Source organism: Mycteria americana, chromosome 6 (genome assembly GCF_035582795.1).
Source record: "Mycteria americana isolate JAX WOST 10 ecotype Jacksonville Zoo and Gardens chromosome 6, USCA_MyAme_1.0, whole genome shotgun sequence".
NCBI classification, from domain to species: domain Eukaryota; kingdom Metazoa; phylum Chordata; class Aves; order Ciconiiformes; family Ciconiidae; genus Mycteria; species Mycteria americana.
In genome coordinates, this window is record NC_134370.1 from 31,100,081 (window position 1) to 31,127,315 (window position 27,235).

At 38.0% G+C, this 27,235-nt stretch overlaps 1 long non-coding RNA gene across 1 annotated transcript; it reads left to right on the forward strand.

The window, feature by feature from the left end:
- Window positions 1–14,762: 14,762 nt before the first annotated feature.
- Window positions 14,763–24,321, forward strand: LOC142410944 (uncharacterized). Its single transcript, XR_012776068.1, has 3 exons — window positions 14,763–14,819; window positions 18,052–18,155; window positions 23,993–24,321. It is a non-coding gene; the product is annotated as an uncharacterized LOC142410944 (long non-coding RNA).
- Window positions 24,322–27,235: the final 2,914 nt, after the last annotated feature.

Below are 27,235 nucleotides of genomic sequence, written 5' to 3' on the forward strand. Positions count from 1 at the left end.
ACAGCAGTAAGTATCCACTTACCTGCCAAGAAAATTGGAGGTGAGTAAGCTCCTACAGCCAAATGAATTAAAAGCAAAAATAATAATGAATCATGAATAGCCACATCTGCAGAAAGAGTATAGAGCATAGTTTCTCTGGAAGCCATGTCCGTCACCTGATTTGCACTGCCAGAGGATTTGCTAGTAATATCTGCACACACACACCCCTTTTTCACCTCTTCATTTTCAGTTCTTATCCTGTGATGGCATTTCATTTGTTTTCCAAAAAGCTTTTTGGTGTTTGAGTATACACTCTAAAAAATGTCTCACAGAAACTCATGACTCCCACTCACCGCTCAGGCAAGGATGAAATATTTGGACTGATATCTACTTTTTTAGTAAAACATGTATTTCTTTGGTTTCCTGGGTACAGTGATAAAAGCATTCCAAGTTTTTGTAGCTCATGCAGGTAGAGAGTCTCACCTCTGAAAACTGCATTTAATGGCAAACAGGGAGAGAGAATTAGTAGGTAGTTATGTCCAAGTTAAGCCCACTTTCAGAATATGGGCCTATTTCAATAATGCTTTTTGTATATGAAATTTTCATTTACATTTAGCACTAGCTTCCACCCACCCCTGCTCATTGTCATACAAATAATTGGTGACTTACAAAAAATGAAGTATTTTTTACCTTGTAAGCCATATAAGCAAACTTTTTCTTACTGGCAGAAGCTCATGTTTGTCCCTGATAGAAAACCTTTTTCTCCACTGTTCTCTGTAGTTAGGAGCTTTCTTTTATGAACAGATAACAAAGCAGCATGCCACAGTCCAAGGCAATCCAAATATTCATTCATAGGAAGAAAGAAAGGAAATTAGACATTGGTGGGTGTTCAGAATATAGCTAATGCCCCAAAGCACAAATTTGCAGCTAAAGAAAAATAAGTGTCTCATATTATAAAAATATTGATGTGAATTTTTAATATCCTAAAGTTCAGGGCTGTTCAATGCCAGAATTGTGGTCCAGCCCATCAAAAAGAAACGAATAATCTAGAAATTGTGGTGACAAATTCATGCTCAGAATATTTATACCACAGTTGTGATGGATGCGTGAATGTAGACAGATCAGTTTGTAGATTTGCCAATGCTATTTCTCTGTCATTGGTTTTGGGTTTGTGCTCATTATTGCAGAGCTTGAGATGTCGTGAGGTGTGTTCCCAAGCACACAGTGACATTCTGTTAGCAGATTTATCTGAGAAATTGGCTACAAATTATTAGCGATCTTATCAACACCTTTTATTCTCAATTGGACTAGTTCTTAAAAAATGTTATGGCGGAATCCTGCCTCCAGCTAGCAATAAATGAATCACTTGTAGGGCACGTAGCCGAGCAATTTTGCATATGCTTAGAGGAGTAGCCAGCTAATGTCATTCCAGGCAACAGCACTGAAGGCAGCAGAGCCTTCCACCTGGCGTGCTGCCAAAGCTCCTAACTCTCTCAGTCAAAAGCAGTTACGACGTTACACATTGATAGGCATGTAATTACATGCTTTGGATGAAATCCTGCTTCTGCTGAAGTCAGTGGCAAAATTCCCATTGATTTCTCTGGAAAGCAGTAACCTTGTTTCATACACCCAGCCTCGGTATTTTATGTGTGAATGTCCTGTCTTATGTTATCCTTACGTTTTAGCTGTGCACACACTCGTGATGACTGCAGTGGCTATTTTCAAGATTGCTAAGACAGGAGGGAGGCATTAACAATTGTGCTTTTGAGTTTTGCTATGGCACTCTATCTGAGTAAATCTGATCAAGGTCCCAAAATATTTTTTGCTTGCAGGTGAGGAAAAGGCTGTCATGGTTGCTTGACCCAAAGATCACTGAGCTTCACATCAGCCCTTAATAACCCACTGATCTGATATTTTGTGCATCCATGATCTTTACAAATCTCCTCCAGCATGCAAATTAAATTCTCTGTAAAACATGTTTGAGAAATAGCGTGTTAAGTTGTCTGCAGTGGTCTCATAATTATGAAATAATATACTGAAAGAAAAATAAACTGAGAGAGCTTTCTCAGCTGTACATGGGAAATTGTTTATCGCTTGTTGCTGCAAATGTCTGGATCAAGGAATGCCTTAAGTTTAAAAACATAGTCCTAGAATCAGCTCTTTTTAAGAGTTCAAATTAATTTCGAGGTGAAAAGGTGTTTTCCAGTATGAGGTAGAAACTATGCTACAGTTAACTCTTCTTTGCTTAGAAAACATCTCTGGAACATTATTATTCATTTTGACTAGAGAAACATATTAAAATATAATGAAATACCTTTATGTGATTATAAGCAGAATTGTTCTGGACTTAAGTATAACAGAAAGAACTTACCTTCTGCTCTCTAGAATGGAGTTAATGGTCCAAATAAAACAGAGTATGTTTTAAAGAAAAAATATTGATGTGCAACATGGAAATTTTCTTAGGGTGTGAATTTTCCATGGTATCTTATCACTGTTTACTATAGACCAGTCAAGGAAGGTGCCTTTGATGAGGATTCAAGTGTGCTGGCCACTAAGCCATATTTGGGCTAGTGTCACTGTTAATGGAATAAAGCTTTTATTATGTGTTAATATGATGTTGACATAGCAGGAGTCTGGCTGAAAAGTGGCAGTGGCGCGGAAGAGGCAGCATTTGTCAGAACCTGACACAAAGCTTCACTGCGAGATGTTTTTTTCTCCCTGTTTTCTTCTACTGCTTAGACAGTGAAGTTGCTCTGAAAAGTGACTACCTAAAAATAGCACCCTGTATTTACAGTCTCTCAATGAATACCAGGTCAGCTCTGCTTGTATACTACAGGTCCTGCAAATTCAGCCTGGAATGTGCCAGGCCAAGGGACTTGTACTGACTCGGGCATTAACACCTATAAAGATTTTGGGGTCTGTCTGTGCTAGCATTATATTTCCATTGTTGTTCAAACTAGAATAGGCTCAAGGTTTGTTCACCACCACTACCAGCACCAATTAGAGACATACACTTCACCCACTTAAAAAATAGATTCGAAGCTTGTCTAAGTTGAAAAGGAATTGAATTTTAGCTGCATGATTCCATGCTGATATTCGAGGGTAAGTATCTCAACAAAGGGTTGAAAGTCATTGAGTTCACCAACACTTTAGCTTTACAGGGGCCATCATTATCCCTGTTTATTTATATCGGTCAAGCCTTGAGCGGAATTCCTCCTCCTTTCTTTAGAAAATGGCTCCTGGCCTGGAAGTAGACCTGCCTGTACAGACAATAGCCCCAAACGTAGTTTTGTGGTCTTCTCGGGATTTATATCCTGGAGTGAGCCCACAGGAATGAGTTCCTTAGTGTGATAGGCACAATAGGCAATAAAAGGTATATACAGGGAGACACACACAAAAATGTACAACTTTATGAGACAGCTTCAAGAGCAATATTTATCTAACCCAGAGAAATGAGTTGAAGGCTATCAGGAGCACAGAAGGGCATTTGCAATGGTAGCCAAACTGAGAAAGACAAACAATCCAAGTAAGGCTTTTGATCTATCAAGAGAAAAAAATAAAGTCTCATGAAGAACAGGTGAACCAAACATATTTTGTGTCTCCTTTCCTTTTAGCATTGAAAAGCATGGAAAAATTTATGGATGCCTGACAGGTATTTTCTTTGTAAGGAAATATGCCACAAAATACTTTTATTACTGGTTTAATTAAAGCACTACTGTTTTTCTTTATTTTATGATTTGGACTGTGTTTGTCTATTGCTTGAGTTTCCAGGATACCTTTTTTGGTTTGGTGGTGGTGGTTTGGTTTTTTGTTGTTGTTGTTGGTTTTTTTTGTTTGTTTGGTTTTTTTCCCTACAGAAGGTAGACCTATGTGAATTTAGCTGTACATTAATTGTAACAATCAAAAATTAACAGTTAAACCAAAATGGGATATAAATGTATAACGGTATTCAGTAAATACACTAAGCAGGGCAGCTGTCCTCTTTCTGGAAGCAAACTGTGTCTGGTAGCTATAATGTGTATTTCCCACAAAATGCCGTGGATTGGGAGTGTTAGGGATGAACTAAAAAGCATCGGTGACTTCGTTCTAAGTTCTGGTATATCAGTGGTGATCCATGAACAGCATTTCATTCAAAATTAGCATTGACTCTGAACATAAAATACAGTCTATAATCCAAGAATGTTAATGTTTAAGCTGGTGGAAAGTCTGGAATCAGTGCCACAGCAGTTCATAATATTTTTAGATACAGCATTGATCATGTTTACTGTAGAGAGGTTATTTTATCATCATCCTTCTTTAACAGTCCAGGTCTATGTCAGATAAAAAAAAAATAAATAGAACAAATCTTTAAAAAAAGAGCCTCTCTGAAATGGGAGCTGCTATAAAAAATGAAATATACCAAGGTGTTTCATATGTTGGAGTTTCAATTATTGTGGGCTTATTGGAAGGAAACATTAGTATAGTAGTACATATATATTATTTATAAATAGATGTGTATATATATAGGGGGTGCATACTCAAAAATGTTTTACTGATAGCAGCGTGCGATCAAAAACAGTTTGGAGACCACTGGGCTGGAGAACAATTATCGATATGACAGTTCCACACTAGATATAATTAGTGATCATACAATTGACTGGTGCTATTGATCATGCATGGTTGCATGAGGAAAGGGTGCAAATGGAATTAAACCAGACCCAATGCCTGTAGAGTTTACAGAAAGGCTCCTGTTGATTTTTAGAAGATATGGTTAAAGATGTTAAAGAGGTGATAGAAAGGTTAGGATGCAAGAAAGTGTTTTTCAACTCAGAAAAATGAAGCAAAACAGTTTTAGTACAAATAATCAACAATCACACTGGAGAAACCTGTAAACCAGTTGTGCAGATGGAGAGTTATTAGATAAAGGAGGGTGGATTGAAAGTTGAAACAAAGCAGCACAAATGGCCAGAAAGATTTTGAGTAGTACTGTTGAGGCATGTGTTATGGAATAGGAACAAACATTTATGTTGACTTGGCTCCAGTATGGCATTGTCTGGAAAATTACATTTTTTTTTCAGGATACTGCTTTATCAGAAAGATATGAACACCAAAACAGAAGGAGTTTAGGAACAGTAAACTACAATGGGAAAGATCACAGTTATGAGACTGCTTACAAAAATTAAGAGTTATTAAAATGCAGCTGTCTTGCATGTGTAAAAAAAAGGAGTGAGGGGGACATGGGAGAATGGGTGAGGTGATAACAGCTTAAAAAATTCTGAGTGTCTCAGTGAAGAGAAAGAGAAATGAGAGAAACATTAAGCAAAGAAAAATAATTATGGCTTCTAGATAAAATTCTTGATGATGACATGGTAATGATAAATTACTTAAATTTCAGTAAAGTTCATGGCGCTATGTCTTTTCCAAGCGCATAAAAAGATGTTTCAGAGTTTCATGTCTCAAAGACGGACAATAGCTGAAATAGCACAGGTTTCCAAGATCAACAGAGAGTCTGAATAGGCCAAAGAGGTTTAAATAATTACATGATATCTGGCCTCCTCCCATGCCATTTCAAAGTGGTTAAGTTCTTGGGTTTCTAATACCCAGGTGCATCTGCTATCATTTTATGGGAAAGTGCATATTACTGAAGGTGGACTTGTCTTGGCACTGGATCATTTTATATTCTTGATTATGGTGTTCTAGGAGGAAAAATATGAGAAATATAAAGTCAAGTTATTTAAATGACGACTCTGTGTCATGCAAGGATGACAAAAAGCAATCAGTTCTTTCCTATGAGTGTGCAGACATACTGTTGTGTTGGGTTATGACAGTCTGTGGGTACTGAGACAGCCTGTAAACACTTCTGTATAGTGAGGAAGAAAAGAGGTTGTCATCCGTGGACTTGACAGGAATAAGGTGAAGCACCTGCGTAATTGTTTGGCAGGACTGGCACAGTAATTTTTTTCTAGGACATTGTTTTCGAACTAACTTGACATTCAGATCCAAGGTCTCTTATTGAAGTAAATGATTTGTCTTTCCTTACCCTTGAGAAATTCATTGCTGTTTTTCAACGAACAGTTGATTCCTGATGTATTTTTCAGCATGGAGTACAACTGATTTAAAAATATAAAGTGAAGAACCCTAAGTGAAGCATCTTTATAAAATGAAGTAATTGTTTTCTAGTGTATTTAAGTCATGCCATTTCTGACTATTGCATGACTCTACACAGAGCTGCACTAGAACAGTTGTATATGGTTTGAAGGCCTTGTGGCTTTTGTTATGTACTACACAAATTTAGACAATAATCAAACCTAATTTGCTTCTGCCAGCAATTTCTTTTTATCCTTCAAAATAAAAGCTGCCTCCCTGCACTGAGGACTGCTACATACCACAAACCAAATCAGCTTATCTTCTGCAGTTCCTGTGCCAACCCACTAAAAACATTCAGCCAAGTATATCTCAAAAAACTGGTATTCCAATGCTAGTGATCCCAAGATGTCAGTTGTCTTGTATCATTATGTTGCAAATGTTGCCTATGTCTTAACAGGCTTCTATAATCACAACATCCTTAAAAGAAGACTTTTTAGGACATTACAAGATTGACAGTGACGTGATTCTGATCTCAGGATACAGATAGTTGACTACAGGAAATTCTGCTTAAATGTAAGAAAAAACTGGTGTAGGGACGATCAAACACTAGGCAGGTTGCCCAGAGAGGTTGTAGAGTCTCCATCCTCTGAGATACTCGAAACCTGACTGGACACAGTCCTGAGCAACCTGCTGTAGGAGACCTTGCTTTGAGTGGGGGAGATTGGCCTAGATGATTTCCACAGGTCCTTGCTAACCTCAGCCATTCTGTGATTCTGTGAAAAAGGCAAGCATTTCCAGCCACCAAATATTCTGTTCTACTAGTCACAATATTTGTAGTTTCTGTATGATCTCTGGTATAGGTCCTATACCCATCTTGCTTAAATCAGTTGCTCAGTGCTATCTGAAAACCTGACTTTGTGTTGAAAATGGTGAATTCCTGTATTCACTTTAGATTACTACAAGCAGCTAAGCAATGGTCAGAAGATGATCACATTATATACAGACAGTATTTTTAGTATTGACTGGGTGGCAGATAGACATCACTAAAGAACATCCTTAAGGGATATTTTGGATGAAAGAGCAGTACAAAGGCAGGGTGGTATAATAAAGATATGCTGAACTTTATTTCAGGGTATTACAGTCTTTTTTTGTGCCTTTCAGGATCTCATAAAGAGTGAGAACAGGAGAGCTGACAGTTGTATTTAAATGAATTAAGTAATAATGCATGTATTTTATGTAATGCAATTAAAACCATTTTTTTTTTTTTTTTTTTTGTCTTGCAGTGTACCAAAAAACCATGCAGAATGGCAATACTAGGAAAACTATTGTTTGCTTAAGAGCAGATGCTTGAATTGAATTCCCACTGCAAGTCTTCATGCAGGATGCAAGTGCTTTCTTTCCCAGTGCTCTGGAGGCAGTTTCCCATGCCCACAAGCCGTTCAAAAAAGAAATCCTTTTGGTATAACCCACATGCCCTTTGTCTGTCTTTATGTGTAAAGGAGGTTTCCGGAGATTCAACCTAAGGTGCCAAGGTCCACGTTGTCACAAGTAAACTGGCTGGAATTATGTTTTCTTAGAAGAGAAGAAAAGGTCTTGCGCATTTCAAAATTGTTTAAGTTCATGAGATCCTTAGATTCCTTGCAGATTGTAGATATGGCCTCCCTTATGGCCACAGAAGAACCAAAGTCATGAAATGCGCAAGTGAATGGGACACATCAGACTGAGTCCATGAGGGAAATACTCTGCCTGACTGAGAAACCTCTTTCTTCCTGCTGTGAGCTCAGGCCAGAATCATCAGTACACATCCTGATGCTCAAAACGGGTAATGTTCTACCATTTCAAAGCATGCGCCTCACAAGCAGTGCAGCCTTCTCTTTCATTCTCCTTTTATATCCCTGTTTTCTTATCTATTTGTAACTAACCTGTCCACTCTGCAGATTCAGCAGATATCACATTAATTCTGCTGCTGCTGATTTAAGTGACAATATGTTGAGGTAATATTTAAGTTGATCTTTTGCTTATATTAGCTTCAAAGGATAATAACATCAGGGTGGAAATGTTGTACTTTGGTTAACTAAAGACTTCCTGATATTAACTCATTAAATCTTAAAACTTATTAAAACCACATGTAGACATGGCGCTTGGGGACATGGTTTAGTGGTAGACTTGGCAGTGTTAGGTTTACAGTTGGACTCGGTGATCTTAAAAGTCTTTTCTGACCTAAATGATGCTATGATAAATCTGAATTCTCAAAGGTTGACTGCTAAGTTGAATATGCATTTTGGAGCCTTAGTACTACTTATGCTTAGGCCTGATATTTCAAACTGCTACCCTTGAAAAACGCAGGATTCAGCTTTTCATTTTTGCAAGAATGGGTTAGATCATGAGGACAACAGAGATTGTTCTGTTTGCAACTACACTGAAAGTTAATAAATCAGAAGAGATGTTAATTTGTACTTTGGCTCCAGTAGAGTGATGCTTGTCTTGCAAAGGGCTCAAACTGGGTAAGGCTGATCTATGGTAGCTGAATGCAATACATCTGGTCTTCACATTGGTGTGTCTTTTCTGTTTCCTAAACTTTTTGTTTTCTTTATCTTGCATGAGGTAAACTACTGTTGCATTATTGGAATAAAATTTCTGGCCTAGGATTTCAAATACGCATTACTTCCATAGCTTAATACTAAAATCAGTGAAGACTGTAATTATTTAATTGACAACAGCTTGATCAGTTTGAGGAACATACCTCAGAAATCCTCTTGCCATTATGTTAAATGACAAATCCCCACAATTAAAAAATGTGTCTTTTCTGTAAATGTAATTACACCTTCCTAAAGCAATTTCCATTCATCTTTAATATGTTGGGGTTTTTTTTGTTTTTTTTTTTGTTTTTTTTTTTAAGTGAACTGTACATGATCACTTCCCAGGAACTTTTGAACTCATGAGACAGTTGGAAGAGGGCAGAAGCTGTAGACATGTTTATGTTCTTACAGTTTTTGTGAAAAACAGAAGCTGGATAGAGTAGAAAAACGTAAATCATTGTTTACTAAGGGTCAAGTTGGCAGAATTGAGCTGTTGTACATGCTGCCTGGGAGCACCTAGTGTGCCAGTCAGGAAGGAGGCACTGGCTGGCCAACTGTTATTTGAACTAGGTATTACACATGCTGGGTTTTGTCTGGCCCAGATGTCATGGAGATGCATGAAAAAAGCTGGAATTCCTGTAGCAGGTGAGGGAAAGCGGGAAAAATATACACACAGAGGCTTTATTTGTCCTACTGCGTACGAAATAAATTGCCTAATGTATTTATCTTGATTTCACCGAGAAGTAAGGAACAATACTCCCATTTTACAGGTTGGAAGTTTAGGCACAGGTAGATGAAGTCACCTCGTCAGACTTCACTGGTTATGTGCTACAAAACAGGAGACTGAACCCGTCTACTGAGTTCCAGATTACTGTCAGAATCACTTAACAGAGCTCTAAATATTTCTGATGGAAACAACATCTCAGCCACAGGCTAGAGTCTCAGTTGGGTGGTAATTCTGTCCAGTTCTACTGAAGTCCCATGTTTTTTTAATTCCACTCAAGTATAATGTTTTTGTAGTGGTATTGTTCAGATCTGGGCTGGATAGAGACCTCAAAAACATTGTTGAAAATTGTCTTTCTGGAAACCAGTTGCATTTTTAAATGGGGACTGTTAATTCTTTCTAAAGGATGAGTTTGTCCACTTAACCTATTGTTAGTGCACCATAGATACGGCATTGTCTACTGGAGATACGTGAGCTAGTTAATGAAAAAGGTCAGTCAGCACTTACTAACATTAAAATCTTGTTTACATTTGGTGATCCCCTTGAGGGTGTTTTGGTTCTCGTGGCACACTGGGTTTTATACTGCTTTCCAGTGTTGGGAACCAGGGGTATTTAATCGCTCCTTTTGAAAGCTAATAACAGCACTAAAAGGATGAGTTAGGTGTCACGGTGCACATAGATCATTGCTGCTACATCTGAACTGCTGTTGAAGCTCACACCATACTCCTCATGCTCTTTTAACTCATAGCAAGTCTCTAAAAAGGTAGAAGAGCTATGAAATAGAAAGGCTTTTGGTGTGGCTGCAGCACAACTTTCTCGGCTTCTTGCCCATCTTCCAAATGGACAGAGCTCCACCACGAACAACCTTCAGATACCCTGCATGGCATTCCTGGTGGTCGACTATCAACATAGCCAGCTAAGGCTCAGATACTGAAAGGAAATCTGGTCTGCATTATGCTGTCAGCTGACAGTAGGGGCATAGGCTTTAGAAGGCATAGCCACAGTATTTCCTGTTTGTTTAGGGGTTTGGGATTTTTTTTCCCCCATTGTATTTTTTTTTTTTAAAAGCCAGTTACTAAGACAGACAGAGAGAAATAATGATGGGACATATTTGCGAACTCCTCTGGGTTAGTCAAGCATGCAAGTTAGACTGAGGGCAATACTGGCTCTGTTCCCAATTCATACACATTCAGGTGGTCTGTATAGCTGAAGAAATGTTTGGAGAGGCATTTTTGATCATGCAGATATGGTTCTGTACTGCCATATTCATCCACAATTTCTGTGAACCTGAAAAATCATGCTTCCTCTCTGGTAACCAGAAATTTCTTTGTGTATTCCTAACAGAAAGGCATAATTACTATAAGAGAGCTGTTTGCTGCTCAGCTGACCTTACTTGACATTACAAATCAGTAAATGACCTTTCTCAGGATATGATCACCTTTCTCAGGATATGAATTCTCCTCCTTACATGAGCAATTCTATTTCAGTCCAGTGTAGCTTACATAGGCATGGAACTACTGCACTCAACACCACACTGTCTTCGTGGAGAACACCTGGTACAGTCAGTAATATCTGCTGTTTCCAGTTTTGTTCACTTGTCTTTTCTGCATGCAGGCTGATGAGGTCAACTTTGGTTTAGTAGATTCCAGGGTTTCTTCTTTGTTTGAGCATATATTTGGTTAGAAAAGTAAGGTAAAAATCCCCTTCTCCTGAGCATTAAAGGTGATAAGTTTGTAATGAAGTTTTGGGTATCTTTTAAGTGTCATCCTCTGTCCTGAAATGGCCCCAGGAAAGCTCTAACTCCCATGCAGATTAATATCTGGTGAAGAAATGTATTATTACCTGTAATACCTGTCCCTGGTAGGCTCAGTTAGCAACTACATCCTCTGCCTTGGAGCTGTGGAAGAGTTTTAGATTGCTGAGTCTGTACAATTGAATGAGCTGAAGCTAAGGACCTCGGCAGGCGCTGAGGTGACAGTGCTTCCCAAGGGAAGGCAGTCTCGCAGAAACCCTTTTCCAAAGAGATGTGCCACACCATTCTGTAACAGCTGGTGTTTTCTAAGGGATCAGCTTCTACATGCTGCACTATTGCATGTACATTGCATTGGCAGTTTATTTTTATCTCTATTGCTGATTGACAGTTTCTCATATTAATACTCACTTGAGGTTCAGTGTGGAACATTTAAACTTGTGTCTGATGCTGTGTATTAATAGTAGCATATTGATATAATTAACTAGGTGACTTCTTGCAACAAAGGACTATGTCTTTTTTTGGTACTTGACCAGAATGTCATACCCTATTATTAATGAAAAAATAATTAAAAACTTCATTCAGTTTCCAGTAGAGAGGAAACTTAGGTTTTTGCCATTTTCATCTGCCACGTGAAAGAAAAACAAAAAGATGATCTAGAGTTTCAAACTTAAAATACTCTATTAAGAGGGAAACCCAATAGCATGACTACCTTGTCTGATAAGCGTGAACACTTGTATTTTTTTTATCTATTTTCCTCTTTTTTTTTTTCCATTTCTCTGAATTTCTAAATCAGTGTTCTTTTCTCAGCAATCCTGATACTTTCTTCTTTGAGTCTAGTAACTGGTTTACGTTTCAAACTGCATAGCATGATATTGCCTGCTCCTTAAGACTCAAGAATTTGTTAAAAATGTCTAAGCTTAATAATGCAGATGTGTATTGTTTCAGTTTCTCATTCTTACTGATTTGTTATAATAATCTGTCATATATAGAGAATCAGACTAGAAACTGATAGACCTTGTCTTTGCACCTCTATGAAGTTTAGCAGCACTGTGTAAAAATGCTCTTTCACTTCTATGCTATAAATCTATATACTGAAAAATTAATTCCGAAGAACAAGAGGCATCCTATTTTAGGTCAACAAAACAAAATATAGTCTTTAACCTGATATATGTATTAGACAAGTTCTCACTTCCTTTCAAACATGTTGCACAAGGCACTTATAATCATACAGAATCTAAAAGCATAGTGATGAAACATAAATCTTTGATTTTCTTTTTTTTGTCATACTGTGGTTTTTCTAAGGGTGCTTTGATTTATTTCCAAATGAGGAATGAGGGTCTTAATCACAATTAGCATACTTGAGAGTGTTGTGTTAAATGCTAATCTGAGGGTTGCCTTTTTGTATATTTTAAGAAATAAAATCCATAGAACTAGGTGATAGAACTAGGCACAATTTCTGGAGTTTGCTTTGCTGAAATTACAGGTTAATGTTATCTGAATTTGCAAATTGATTTGAATTTGAGCTGTGTGAAATGTTTACAATGGAACTCGAAGCTGAAAATATATCTGGTTTGAGTATTTGAAAGAAATACTCAATCTGTGTGCATACATTTCAAATGAACCTGAGCTGAATCATGCATTTGCATTGAAATGTGAAGCATTTACCTGCAACTTAAAATGAAGGCAAGTTCAGCCACATTTAATAAATTTCTCTTTGAGTTTTGAGACACATTTGAGCCTAATCCAGGAAACAAATCTCAGCTGACATAAGCTTGTATTGTTCCACTGAAGTACCTATATGGATACTCTTTGCACTGAAAGATTGGGACTATACTCATTTGTATCAGCTGAGAAACTGGTCCAGCATATTGAAAACTGCATTCACGAAAACCCATGTGAACATGTGTTTACATGTAAATGTCTGAACAAATTTCTGTGGTAAAATCTCACGTGTTTTTCCTCACCACACAAGCTTAAAATGCTTTAAAAAAATTATTTTTTTTCCATTTGTGGCTGAGTGTATTAGAAGAAATATCCTTCCAAAGACACCATAGTACAAATTGAACTTCACAGCCTAAAACGGTGTCTTCATATTCCTTTCTGGAAGAGCCTCAGCACATGGACTGCCTGAAGTCAGCCAGCTGTGCCAACACTTCCGATTTGGACTGAAAAAGGTGAGCTGATGGCACGCTGTGCTGGGGAGGAACTGTTAGTTGGACCTAGCAGCCAAATGAGCTGAAGTTCCCATTCCTGAGCAGAGGCTGACTATTACAAGTGGGTTGCAAATCTTGCCATTATCCTTATAGTGCCTCATGCACAAATACGGGAAATGTTAAATAGCACCTTCCCCCACATTGTGCACAGTACGCATATGACTATGACCAGTGGTGCCAGAGTCTTCTCGGGAACTATTTAAAAGCAATTCTATGTAAATCTGCGGTCTTATGCCTTCATTTGCAGGCTGGCTGCAATGACAAACTGAGGGGAGTGTAGTAACTGATGAAAATTGTCTGGCATTATATGCTGGACCTGAGATATCCTGCATCCTCTGTTATGCCCAAATAGAGCTGCCCTGCATCAGGAGTAATTTTTGAAGATATTTCTTTTCCTGACTCCCTCTAAACTGTATCATCATTCTCCCGGCACGGTGGCTGGACACTGAGAAAACCAAGCAGCCCTTGGAAGAAGTAGATGCCAGACAGAGAGCTCTGCAACTTTCCAGGATGTCAAAGCCAACCAAGAATAAGAGTCTACTTTATAGCCTGTGTACATGCTTACATTCATCTTACAGTTGGACCAAGGGGAATAATTATCAAATAAAGGAGAGATTAAATCAGATAAGTTTTCATATAAAGGCTGTCATGACACAAAGTTCTACTTTTCTGTGCAGAGACAATGTGGCACTGCTGCAATACTTTTAGGAACAGGAGGTGAGGCACAGCTTCAGTTACTTTAGCAGATGTATGCAATATATTTCACTCCATTTATTTTGAGAAACATACCACTTAATGGGTTGTTTCTTTGTGGAGTCATTCGAATAACTCACAAAAGGCCAGAAATAAACTTGTTAATTAAGATTTAGATAACAATTTCTATTAGGGGAGCATTTGCAAATGGTAATTTAGGAGTTAATAAATGACAAATAGATGTTAAAAACTTATTACAGAAGCTTATGAGGAGTATGAGTAAATCTTTTTTTGTGGAGTCTTATAAATATTACTGATCAAGCTGGGGAGGTTTTGTGATTGAGCTCATGAAGATTTTTTGCCTAAGTTTTGTTGGTGTGTTTGAACGTTACTTTTGAACATTACATCGAGTTAGTTCCAAACTGAAGCAAATGGTCTAAGCTAATAGCTAATAAAAGCTACTCCAGAAAGAGAAAAGAGTCCCTTAGAGATTTCTAACATGAGTTTAACCCATGAAGAGCTAGAAAATCAGCTTAGGCTGCTTTTGGCCAAGGAGTTCAGATGCAGGTCTTTCTTGGGGCCTGACTGACTTGTAAAACGTTGAGTTCTTGCAAGCATCATCAGGGCTTAAGTGTTGTTATTCCTTCTAGGTCCTCCTTGCAATGTGGCAACAGCAACCATCCAGCAGTGGAGGTTGAAGCTCTGATAGATGATGATCTGGAGTGCGCACTACCTCCCATGCTTGGCCACTTATGGCACTGGTCACATCCCCACCTGGGAGACACACTTATGCTACCCTTGATATGGAGTAGGTGAGTGGTGGCATTGCCAAGCAGTGCTGCTTCCCCATCCACATAGTTGTTGCTACCCAAGCAGCATGCCTCAGGCTGGCCATGTATCATCCTGTTGCTAGCTGAAAAATGTTATACCTTTGCTGGTGTAATATTCTGATTCATACATGCTATGCTGATGGGAAAGTCCTAGGTCATTAACTTTATACCATCTCATCAGCAAATTCCTGAGCAGCTTTACTTTGCGCTGTAGTCATCTCTGTGTAGTGAAGACTCCATTTGAACCACTAGTGTAGCAAACTCATGAAAGAGAAAATCAGATGGAGACATTAGCCAATAGGCCAGCTATGCTAACAGCTGCAGAGAAGAGTCTGAAACATCTGAAGATAGTCCCTCCTTTACTTAAAATGTGAGTTACACCCTGCCTCACCTTCTCAGCCTCCAATAAGACTGACACTATTCAAAATATCAGGAGCAGAATAAAATTCCTCTTGTCTCTACTCTGCACTATACATTCCCTTTACACTTTTTCTTTCTTCTGTGGGGATATGGGGCATTTTTTGGTTACTGGATGAATCTGCCTGACCTGCTAGTGTATGGCAATCCCTATCTGGACAGCTATAAATGACCGTATGTTTGGATTTTATTGTGGACTTTGGAAAAGTTGTTTGTTTTTTTCTTTTTATGATGCCACAGGTCAATTTTATAATCATAATGAGACTCCAGGCTGTACTTTGTCGCCTCATAATCAGTCTTTCTGCACTTGAGGACTCTTATCTATCTGCTTTGGGTCTCTTATTCCAGCCCAGACGTGTGATTGCAACCAAACAGCAAGCCTCTTGGTGTCCAAATCCTCCACACCCTATTATACTTGTCCTCAAGCTTCTTTGGAATCACCTGCAAACTTTGCCAATGTACAAAATCAAAATCAAATTATAGTTGTCATATCGTTCTCATTAGTCTGTGTCCCAAAACAATTCGGGGTACTAATAGAAATGCAGACAGCTCAAATTGATAAAAGTTTAATCTGGGTGATTTTTTAATTGCTTTCCTAGCAAACAAGACTGAAATAAGCCAAGACTCATTTCCTCCATCGGAATGAATATGATACTCCCTGCAGGATTGTTTTGATTTTTGAGTAGGTTTATTCCTAATTTATATGTCATTCTCCAGAAACAAATGTTGGGCCAAAATTGACAATTGCCTTGGTTTTAAACTGTCATGTTTCTAGCAAGCAGCCAGTCTTGCTCGGCTGACTTCATTAGCAGTCTTGCCAGGATCTCACACCTTAAGAATCAGAAGAGTCACTTAAGATTCCTGCATGTATTGTAAAGTAGTATTTGCTGAATGTTGCCTAAATCCATATCTTAATCTGCTTAGGTTTGGTTTTCTTTTTAATTCATATGAAGTGAATTCACATTTCTTTTCAGAAACGTCTGACCTTAAGCTAGGTTGATGCACGACTGAGATGCACTGATGGGTATCTGCCATAGAATTATAGTTTTCAAATGCAAGGACAAGATCTGCTTTCAGAATCAGTTGATGACTGAGGTTTGTACTCAGTTGGGGTTTCTCTGGAGGGGTGTATTGGTGTCACAAAAGTACAGAATGCCTTTGGTGCAAATGACACCTGCCTCAGGACTGCTAACATACATGGGCAGAAAGTCCCATCCCATATTCCACACAACCAGGGGGTGTCTTTCCTCTCAGCGAATTAGACAGAAGAATGGCTTGTTTGAATAGATTCTAAAAAATAAGAAAAAAATCCTCACAATATTTGTTGTATTCTAAAAGGCATTTGTGTTGACTCTGAACCTCCTGTAACTCCTCTAAATCTAACCTGCCCTTCATGCTGGCAAGGGGATTCAGTTTGAAAATCTCTGTTTTTATCATTCCAACTGTGGAAGATTGAATTAACATCACAAGTCTGACAGAGCTTCTTGGACTGAAAGAACTAAACCAAATACCAGTTTTATCAATTTGCTTTGGAAAATGGAAACACTAATTATTTATGGGGTTGTGCAGTATTTCATGACATGCAATTTCATTTCCGACAGGTCACATAATTATATTACTGGGGATGGGATTTGCAAATCCAGGGTACCAATCCAAGCCCCTTCATACCAAAAAGCTTGGATGATTGATAAGGATAAACTTTGATTTGTCACTTTCTGATCCCTTCTCTCACAAGTTTTAATGAATTATAGATATGTGCATGCATGTGCACAAGTGTAAGAGAGTGCATATTTTCTTCAGCCATTTTCATTATGACTTTCATTGAAATGACCTCTACAATATAGATTTTTGAAAGGAATAAAACAGAACAAACTTTCCGTAGATATATTGGAACGATGAGGTCTTTCCGGCTTAGGCTGCTTCTCTTTTCTCCAGGTAAAATACTTCAAACAACACTGAAAAAAAGAACCTGGACTGGAAGTTATTCTTGTTTTTATTTTTATACAATTTTTTTTCCATCTTAGGTATTCTGACCTCATCTGGAGTTTCTGCCTTCCTTCCGACATCAGTCTTATTTATTAGAAAGATGATATTCGTTAGATGTGAAAGCAGTGTGTTAAAATGTTACCTCGTAATTAAAACGAGATCACCAAACAATGCTCTGCTGAACCTTGCAGAAACAGTCTCATATAACTACATTTTTTTCTTACATAAAATTATAGTTGGCATGATTTAAATGACTCTATCCTTTCTTCCATTTGTATTAAGTGTGACCTGCCTTTACTTATGCAGTATCTTGTCCCAAGGTAAAAACAAACAAACAAAAGAGCAAGAATGTTATCTTTCTAAAGGTCATGTCTCTTGTGATTAATGTGTTGTTTTGAACACAAATATCACTTAGCAATTATAATTTGAATGCAACTACCAAATTTTTAAGAGAGAAAGGGCTTGCTTATGTATTTATTTAGAGTTATCCTACCCAAAGCCATTTGGAGAATGAATGTTTCCCATAGGTATCCACACTTCATTCACAAATCAGACCAAAAAATCGTAAAGGCCATGAGTTCTTTTATATTTTCACACTGCAACCTGTGATTTCAACCTGACATTTCTAGTGTGCCTTAAATGAGTGGCTTCTGTGTTAGATTTTATTCCATTGCTAAATACATGGTTAATAATGTGGAAGGTGAAGGGTGAAGGGGGAATGCTCATAGAATATGGATGAAGGCAGAAGGAGCTTTGTGTCTTTGGTGATCATAATTACTTTATTTTTTTCTCTTCTCTTCCCCTTGCACAGCCTGAAAGTGCTGCACAGACTGTCCTATAATGCCAGCTGTCTGTCAATGTCATCCATCAAGGGTCAATCAAGGATTCACTCTGACAGACATCTATGGCTTAAAAGTAATGTACCTTAAATTTCATAACACTGAATTAAACACTGGCTATAAAGCAAGACCCTTAAGACCAATGTGAAATGTAAGGTTTTGCTTCCTACTTATTTTATGGCTACTTTATTTACTCTCTCTGTTATATATAGTGATGATATAAATTCATCTGCTTGCTCTCTGTAGATCATGTGAATTGCCTGTACTGATACTAGAGTGGTGTTACCTGGCACAATAGCAGACTGCATTGATGTAAATGTTACTGATATTAGTAGTCAAAGGGGCACAGGCTTGAAACTCAGGCATCATGGCCCTGTTCCTGCTTCTAGGTGACCTTAGATAAATTGTTTGTTTGCTCTCTACCTCAGGGTCCTCTCCCCTAGCTGGAGTAGACCCCCAGCTGGATAGCTGCAATAGAGATCCTGTACATCATTTGGAGACCTGTGGTTTAAAAGCTGGGTTTTCTTACTCTTTTCTAGTTTCACTGACTATCACAAATCAGTATTTTTTCAGTCATACATTTAAAAATCACAGTAAGCAGACTTGGGCTGGAAGGATGAATATGTTTCTTTTAATACTATAATTCTCATACTTAGGACTGTGCACTGCATTTTTTCTCAAAGGCTGGATATGAAATACCATTTGCTGACTTCTCATCTATGTAATTAAAGCAAGTCCATTTATCAGAAAGGTTCTCGTGAGGCTTAGCTGCTCTTCTACATATTCACTGTTTTACATCCATTAAAAATCATCTTCTAACTTCATCTTGTAGGGTAAATTTCTAAAAAGTATAGAAATTATCTTATTGTCAATTTATAAGGGGAAAATAGGGTGCATTTGATTTTTTTTAATTCAGTACCTATCCAAATGCCTGTGGATTTTCTAACTTGTTTTATCTGTAAATACAACCAAACATTTGTAGTCTCTCTCAGATGTTGTGAAGGTATGCTTTTTTCCTCTAGATTATTTTGAACACATTATAACGGCCTCCTTCCTCAGGACCCTTCGCAAAGAAATGCAAGGGGCCTGCCCATGTACATCCAATTGCAGACTTAATTTTGAGATTGCCTTCTTAACTTATTGAGGAATTGGATTCTCCATTTGTGGTGGGCCTTAGGTGGGCCTTACATATTATACAGTTCTCCGTGAGCAAGAATGCAGTCCAAATTCATGCTGATGCACCATATTGCTAAACAAACTGCCTCTGTGTAACTTTGATGTCAGAGGTATGGCTCTGCTTCTGTTTGTGCTTTCCTTTCTGAGAGACAGGTACTTTAGGAAGTACTGAATTTGTCAGGAAAAATTCTAACACATGCAACGTAAATGAACAAAAATCTAGTAATGCAGTTAGCTTTCATATTAAGATGGATGAAAAAACTTTCTCCTATTCTGAAAAACTGATCTTCCATATTCATGTGTTTATTTGCAAACACTCAGTATTGTTATGCTACTTTCTTGATCAGGCATGCCCAGGATGAGTTTTAAAGCAATCAGGAATACCAAGGATGACGTTAAAAGCAGCAAGGGTGCTGGTGCAAGGTACCTGGAGCATCTACTCAGCAAATGGCAGAGAAAGTGTTACCAGTCTTCTATGCACTGTGAAAGACCTCAGCTGGTCTCACTGATTGCTGAGATTGTCAGCCCAGCAGCCTTGGTGACTTGGGAAATATCTTCTATGTTACAAGAAGAAACTCTCCAAATAGAAAGTTTTGCTACTATGTAAATTTGAATCTTTGTGGTTGATTAGAAGAAGTGAGAAAAAACTTTTCCTGATAGTCTTTTATAGTTTATTTCAGAAGTAGTCTTAGCTGCCTGCAGCCTTTCTGAACTCTGTCTTTGCTACTTTGTTGAGGGGTGGCTGGTTTGTTTGATAAGACTCCTGAAAGTGCCCAAGTAGAGGAAGCTTTCAGCTGTGAGTATAATTCAAATTCTGTACGGAAAGTGGCTTGACTCTCCTTTAACTCTGCTTGCACTTCCTCAGACTGAAATTCCAGGTAGTGGTAGAGAATGTGACCTCATATTCTCTGTCTTGTCCTCTTATCCACTTTGTCTGAAACTCTACTGGCCTGTAAGGAAAAATGGAAGGAACTAGATTTTAGCCCAAAGAAAAGACAGCTGAGACATGCAGCAGGCTTTAAATACTTTAAAAGTTGCTGCAAAGAGGAAGGGGATCAAACTGTTCTTCTGTTCACATTGTGAGACAAAATGTAATATGCTTAAACTGGAACAAAAGCAGATTTAGGAGGAACTTTGTAGAAAGAATGCTCCAATGACAAAGATAATTAAGGACTAGAATAGATTGCATATAGAGGCTGGGAAAGCTTGCTCACTGGAGGTTTTTAAAGAGTGGTTACAGAACCATCTGTCAGAACTGGTTTAGTTGATTTGGGGCAGGTGGATGCACCAGATGATCCATTTGAGTCTTTCTTTCTCCTTTCTAGGGTTTAGCAATAATAACCTAAAGAAAGGGAAAAGACTACACCAAGTATCTGGCAGGGTGACATTCATATTCCAGTTTAAGACTGGGTGATTCACTTATCCAGGTCTAGCTCCCATATCATGGCAGTAACGGAGGGCTCCAAAAGTCCTTAGTATAAGTAAGGTCTGTGCATCCTGTCAGCCATGTGCAGTCATGTGCTAAAGGTAAAGAAAACTTGTACAGCCTTAGCCAGGACTGGACTCCAGGGACACTGAACCCAAGATATCAAAATGTAACAGCAATACTTCTTATGTAACACACCTTGGGAAAGCGGTTGATGCCAGGTATTAAGGAAAGGAGGCCTACGTATGACCAGCCTCTGCATTTCCACCAGGCTAGCTAATGCCAAAGGGCAAGATGGGATTGCTGTGTTTGAAAGCAGTGAGTCATATTTGCTAAGGAATATGTGAAGGGGATATTCAGGTGCTGAAAACAGAGCTGTAATCAAAAACTTTCTCACACACTACACAGCTCTAGCCAAGCAGGTCAAGTATTCTCTGCCACCTTCCCATCAGGCACTTGCAGTAGATATATGCTGATTGCTAGATCATTGGCTTTAAAGTAACAAGGGTTTTTTTAGAGTATTTGCTGGAGAGATGTGCGTGGTTTTGATTTACAATAAAGTATTGTCAGTTTGAAAAGGATTGGAATTATGCATATTTGTATTCAGTTGAGGAATGGGATAGAAATTCTCATCTCAGCTCATAAAGTTTCTTTTTTTTACATTTGATGACATTTGAGTAACAAAATTACCTGATGGTGTAGAGGGTTAATCTAGTTTGTTCTTCCTATAAGTAGCAAAATATTTTTAATGGGAGGTGAAGGGGTTAGTCCGTAGAATCTGCATAAGTGACACAGTGTTAATTTAAAAAGTTAATATAGTTCATTTCACTAGCAAATATTCTGCCTCCAGGAATTATCCTTTCTGTGAAGACTGTTCTGACTGTTTTCTATTGTCTATTAACATGATGCTTTGAGGATGTTTTCTGTGGCAATGTTCAGACTTAGAGCTGTGCCCACCTGCAATGATATAACTAGCAAAGCAAATTGCATTATCCTCTCAGTAAGCATTTTAGTTCTTTATTGTTTTAACCTGAGTTCCTGTAAATCAGCCAGAGCAATCAGTTTTAATGACTCCTCTAAGAGAAAAAACAAACAACAATGGAAAAGCTCTGGGTTTTCAGTTTAATCCATAAAAAAAGAGGAGGCACTGTATTTTCCCTCATTAAAACCCCTGATGCATAACCAGTTCTCATTGCTTGCCCTGTGCTAGAGGTTATAAGCTTCCTGAGCATCTACCAAAGCTGAGAAGTTATTTTTCAGTGTTTGCTGTGAACAGCAGTCATTCAGCAATCTGCTCAAAGGACTGCACCAACAGTAGGGAACAAGATGGCCTGTGGTCTAAAATACTCTGATTCTGGTTGTTACATATTTAGTGAGCCCCAAACAAGTTTGCATCAATAAAAGTCTGAGTTTGCACTGAAACCCAGTGCATGATTTCCCAGCTTAATTCAATTGAGCCATGCTTTCTGCCAACCACCCCTACAAAAATGAATTTCTCTGAGATGCTTTGGTTTCAAAAGGAGAGAAAAATCCTAAGCACTGAATATAAAAGCAAGATGATTAACTGATTTCTCCTTTCTGATTGCCAGGCTTCTGCTTCTTCCAGTTCTGGGGAATTCCTTCCACAATAGTGTTCACAGCCCTAAACAGAAAATGGCAAAACCAACAAATTGTTTAGCTCTGCTAGCATTCGTTCTTTTCTCAGCAGACAGAATGTCTTGATTCTTGAATTGTAAATATTATAAGTTACAACCATAGAATCATAAAATAGTTGAGGTTGGAAGGGACCTCTGGAGGTAATCACACAAGTCTTATAGATGTTCTAAAAGTAATGTGTTAAAGTAATTGCATTCTAAATCTGGTAGTTTATTTAATTGTTAGATGACTATAAGACAGTATTTTGGAGGCTTCAGGCCAGGAGCCCTGTTTTTAGGGAGAGGAGGGAAAAGTACATTAAAATGACAGCCTAAAAACTAGAAATGAGAAAGGAGATAAGGGTTTAAGGACCTTCTTCCACTTGAGAATTAATAAGGTACAGGGAAAGTGGACTATTCTTTCCAACTATACCAGTTGCTCTAATAATATAGTACCTCTTCCCACGATCAGTGCCTTCCCTGTGTCCTGAGAACAGCTGTATTACGACACTACTGCCTCAAAGACGGGTTTTTAAACATTGAAAAGCGTTGTTAACAGTGTGAGATTAACAGCCTTATTCAGTAATAGCAATCAGTGTATACTGTTGTTACACAGCAGAAACAATCTTGAAGCCCATTTCCTTTCAGACTTTACTCTCCCTGGTGCCTAAGCCTTCTTCCCCCCCATAGTACTCCAAAAAACTTTCCATCACTAGAGAGGCAGTTCTAACAGATGCATGTGTTAATTGCTAAGCTATCTGCCAAATAAAATCTGACAACCAAAGCATGCCTGCCTTGCCCTCAAGAAGGGCCACTCATTTGAATCTCTTATCTGCTCATTTATGGGTCTTTACAAAACCTGGAGGAACAGTGGTGACTGGGCAGAGATGATAGACAAGTGATTGAATAAGCTTTCTTTCTAGAGGACATCTGACTAAAAAGTTTTTAAGAAAAGCATTTCCTCCTAAACTTTTAGTGTCAACACTCGGTCACAGTTGCTATGTGAAATCTGTATTCTCTACCAATACAATGTTTTATATAATTCTGGAACAATTCCACTGGTGGTGAATCAAAGCAAATTTCAATGTTATGAACCACGATCAGACTGGTTATGGATAATAATAAATCTTCTTTTTTTTCCTAGATGGTTGCTTAATTAAGATATAAAGGTGCCAAATCAGGTCTCTGGGGACCTAAGAATTGTCTAGGGAAGCAGGAATGTAAGTGCTATAATATACTATTGTCTATATGCATGGTTTGTCTTTGCAGTTTAATCTCTTCAGGAGCACATAGGGTCATAGCACTTTATGTTGAGCAGTGTGGCAAATGTAAGAAGAGTTTGAGTACTGATAATTAGCTATTTGGTTAAGTTTCCTTCCTGTCACACATCTCTGCATGAATCTGCCATTAGCAAGGAGTAAAGTACCAGTCCACAAAAAACAGTAGGCTCTTCAGTGTCTGGACTTTATTTGTATGATGAATGATATATTTTAATGAGTTTTATTGATTTACTTAAAATTGTCACAAATTAATTAAATTATTTAGAAATTTAAAAGAACCTCTGAGATAAAAGGAAATGTAGGAAAAGATAAGGAAACATTTGTTTATATCTAACAGTTTCTTCCATGTCATGGTGCTTAATATGTATTTTATTTATTTATATGTTATGTTCTTCAGAAAGGAAACAACTGTGAGAAGAGAGACTCCTTGGAGAGGAAGGGAGACTTTTCTGCCCTTGGAGCTATTGAACATGCTATTGGGAGACCAACTTCCAGAGCACAAGGGCAGACAGGCAGAGGAGCCCAGCCACAGGAGCATCTGTGGCACAGTGGAGACTACTGAGAAGAAACAGGGACAGACAACATGCCAAAAGTGCAGGGTGGCAGAGAGACGTTTCCTGGTGCATAAAGGGGACCGAACAGTCTGCCAAAACCCAGAAAGTGACTGAGTTGGATTTAAACCAAGCCTAAGCGCATTTATCCAGCAAAAACATGGTAAGATCTTGATTTACAAGTGCTTTTATGTTTATTGCTTGTTTTTAATTTTAAAAGTTTGCCTTTCTATTTGTACTTACAAAAGAACTAGCTTTTGCTTTTGAAAGCCATTTGCACATTTCAAGGGGGTTCAGGATGATTTAGTGATGAGACTTTGTAAGTATGACTTTCACAGGGTCTTGTGCACCTTCTCAAACTGTTCTGTGGAAGTACTTTGTCAGTTCTTCAAATCAATTCTATTACCATCCATGAAACCATGGTCTTTCAACTAGTAGACTGGCATCTGCTGTCTGCATAGCAGCAACTTCTGCTAAAGCGGTAAGTACAGTTCTAGTGAAATCATGCAAGGCATACTGGTGAATTAAGGTATTAATTTTCTATTTTCTCCACTGGTTGGGAGTCAGATTTTGGTCTCATTATGTAATGCTTAGTATTATCACCTTTTATTAATAATACTGCCATATTTCTGTGTCACAGTAACAGAATCAGACCTTTTCCTCTTTAACCTATTTGCTTCTTTTTTCTATACAACTTTTAAAGTCACTTTAGTGATGGAATTGTGGACAAGCTTCTTTCCAAACCATTCAAGCTAGAACCAGTATACTATATTATACTGAGTTAAAAGCATGGGTTTCATATAAACATTCCGTGAATTGCCCAGTTTTCAATATCTCTACATTTTTAAATGGGCGTCTGGGAAACCATAATGCTCTGTACATGGATGTATTAATTTACTAAAGCCTTTGAGATGGCCGATACAGCCTCAGAAAGTTTATGTAAAAGTAGTTATCTCAGATGAACAATAAATTCTAACCTACCTCAATAAAAGCTACTGGCCAAATACCATAATTACAGCAAAGATGAGTAACTCATGGTTACTCATCTCCAATTTATTTTCTGTTTCATCTTTAGAAGGTAGGAAACCGCTCTGTTCAACTTGTTTATTTTAAGAGTGCTTGATCAGCAAAATTATATAGTAAAATGCAAGTACATATAATTGTTCTATTGGAGGGGATTGGAGGGGATTGAAAAGAAAACTTGTTTTTAAGAAAAGGTTTTGTTTTTACTATGCTGGAGCCCATTTAGATTCAATTTACACTCTGCTTCCTTCAGATTTTATGGAGCTTTTACTTTCATGACTATGAACAGCATCTCTGTCAAAATCCACATCATAGAATTAGGCCTGTGGAGGCATCTTATGGCACCTTCCCCTGGATATCTGTAAAAGGAGGAGAGTCTCCACAGTGTAACTTCAGATCAGCTAGACAGCTTCCCATTATTAAAGCCTTCATGCCAGTAGACATAAAGGGATCCAGTGTTTTCCTCAAAGCTCTGTCTTTCTGAAGTGAAGACTTCCCTGATTGTTCTATTGGATTTTCCCTATTTAAATGGCCTCAGGATAAAAGAAAATATACTTCCATATGACTCCATGAACTTTTATTCTATTATTTGACTTGTAAATACATGAAAAAGTTCCTAGCTCTAGCCTATTCAATTCATAATGTATTTTTATAGGCAAAATACTTATAATTGAGAAGATACTAACAGATCCTGCTCTTTTGCAGTGAGATGAACTTTAAGTAATTCCACTAGAATTCTTACCTGGCCTGTAAAATATATATGATGTAAAACAAAATATGAGATATAGAAGAATATAAGAAAATACTTTAATGGAAACAGAAAGTTTGCCAGCATCGAGACTGGCAAATGGAATTGATTATTGTGTGCTGTATCTTGTTTGGACTGACTGTTGTTCATGAACATATAATTGGACTGATAGTTTAGGCTTTGTTGTTTTGCAAATACACAGCTTCAAACTAATGGGTAAGCAAACACCAAGTGCTTTCAGTGGTGTGAATACATCCACAGAACTTACTTGCTTACTGTCTCTATTCTCTCATATAGTAGCTACTACTTAAAATTTGAAGGGTTGATACATTTAAATGGAAAATCTTTCCTGTGAGAACTGTCTAACCTAGTCCTCAGGAGGACTAGCTAAGACAAGAAGGCTACTCAGCACGAGCTTGAAGTTGATTATGACAGATATTGGCATTCTGTCTAAAAACATGTTTGAAGTGAAATGTTTTAACTGCAGTAGACTGAAATCTGTCATTGTTACCTGAGCTTGTGTAATAGTCTCTAGACAGCCTTTAGAGCAAAATGGTTTAGTTGAAGAAGGCACAGTTTCCTGAAAACCAAGTTTTTTTACTGTAAAAGACTGGGCAATCCAAGCAGTGGTGGAAAATGCAATCCAGCCTCTCTTGGATTACTAAATAGCAGTTTACAATTAAGCAACAGTTCTGAATAGGAAACTAATTTGATTGCCTTGCATGATTTACAGCTCTTGGTTCTCTTCCCTTTCATTCAGTCTGTCTCAAATTAGCTATTCGGTAGTCATGGTTCTTAAGTAGGGATGAGTGGTAGTGACAACTAGGGTACCCTGCAAAAAATACTTTTCTCCTTTTGAAATAGTCTAGCTGTAGGCAAGATGCTTACACATCCATACTAAGGATTTGAGGACTTGGATATGAGGGATATGAGAACCATCAGACACAGGGAATGCTTATAGTATCTGTAATGTTAACACCAATAAGAAGCCCATATATGTATGTAGAGCTCTATGAGCTGGGCAGGACTGAACTTATCACAGTGGCATCTAGAGCATACCATGAATAATGTGTCTTAACGTCACAATACCAGGGAGGCATCACCTCAGAGAGCATACATGTGGTTTTTTAGCTCGCTGCCTGAGTAGATGGGAATTTTGGTTGCGTATAATATAGATGGATTTGTTAAAGCTTGCCTGGGTCAATACATCATCAGTAGTATTTCAAGCAAGATCACTTGTTTAATAGACCTCCTCTCCAGACTGTAGAACCAGAGAAGAATGATGGTTTTCTATTAGCAAACTATTGGTAGGGACAAA